Source organism: Octopus bimaculoides, chromosome 11, assembly GCF_001194135.2.
Source record: "Octopus bimaculoides isolate UCB-OBI-ISO-001 chromosome 11, ASM119413v2, whole genome shotgun sequence".
Taxonomy (NCBI): Eukaryota; Metazoa; Mollusca; class Cephalopoda; order Octopoda; family Octopodidae; genus Octopus; species Octopus bimaculoides.
Genome location: NC_068991.1, coordinates 49,662,858 through 49,664,146, shown reverse-complemented (window position 1 = coordinate 49,664,146; position 1,289 = coordinate 49,662,858). Strand labels below are relative to the sequence as shown.

The 1,289-nt window shown below is 39.7% G+C and overlaps 1 protein-coding gene across 1 annotated transcript in view; it reads left to right on the top strand.

Annotated features, from left to right (window-relative positions):
• LOC106869890 (echinoderm microtubule-associated protein-like 2) overlaps nt 1–1,289 on the top strand; it is a 374,285-nt gene that overhangs the window by 342,222 nt on the left and 30,774 nt on the right. The window lies entirely within an intron of this gene.

The window sequence follows — 1,289 nt, the reverse complement described above, 5'->3', positions numbered from 1 at the left end:
GATTCCCAGACCGGGCGTTGTGAGTGTTTATTCAGAGAAAACACCTAAAGCTCCATGAGGCTCTGGCAGGGGATGGTGGTGAACCCTGCTGTACTCTTCCACCACAACTTTCTCTCACTCTTACTTCCTGTTTCTGTTGTGCCTGTAATTCAAAGGGTCAGCCTTGTCACATTGTGTCACGCTGAATATCCCCGAGAACTACGTTAAGGGTACACGTGTCAGTGGAGTGCTCAGCCACTTGCACGTTAATTTCACGAGCAGGCTGTTCCGTTGATCGGATCAACTGGAACCCTCGACGACGTAAGCGACGGCGTGCCAACAACAACATATGTATTATATATGCACACAAACACACATATGCATATATATGCACATCTATCTATTTTAGAAGCTGTTTATAATAATCATTTCAGGACGGAGCCTTTTCGATAACATCATAGGTTGATAACATTACCTGAGCTATTAAAAGTTTAAATGTTGTTTACGCAATAAATACATGCGTTCATACATACACAAATACAAAAATATATTCATATATATGTTTACACACACAGACACACACACGTAAACTATACATGTAAATACATTCGTGTGTGTGTGAGTACACACATACACACGCACACACACACACACACACACACACACACACACACACACATATATATATATATATATAGAGAGAGAGAGAGATAGATAGATATGTATGTATGTATGTATGTATGTAAGCGCAATATAGAGTGGGCGCTTGAGAGGAAGTGCTAAAAATATGAGCAAATTGGACATGCATGTGAGGCACGAGGATGAAAATGTGCAACAGTTTCAATGTCAGTTGGAAGTCGTCCTGTCTCTAGATCTACAATGCCTGCTTAGAAATAGCAACACGTTGACATGCAAAAGTCAGAGAACGTTTCGCTACACATGCGGCAGAAGTATGTGAAAGCATGAGGAAAGCTGAGAAGTGAATATATATCCTCAGCGGGCATAGCTGTGTAGTTAAGAAGCTCGTTTTGCAGTCACTTGCTTTTGAGTTCTGTCCCATTTCGTGGCATCTTGTGCCAGTGTTTTCTACTATAGGTAGACTAATGTCTTGTGAATGAATAAGGTAGACAAGAAGTCGGTGGAAGTCCGTCATATCTATCTATCTATCTATCTATCTATCTATCTATCTATCTATCTATCTATCTACCCATCTATTTATTTATTTATCTATTTGTCTGTCTGTTTGTTTATCTATCTATCTATCTATCTATCTATCTATGTCTGTCTGTCTATATGTGCATCTCTGTGTG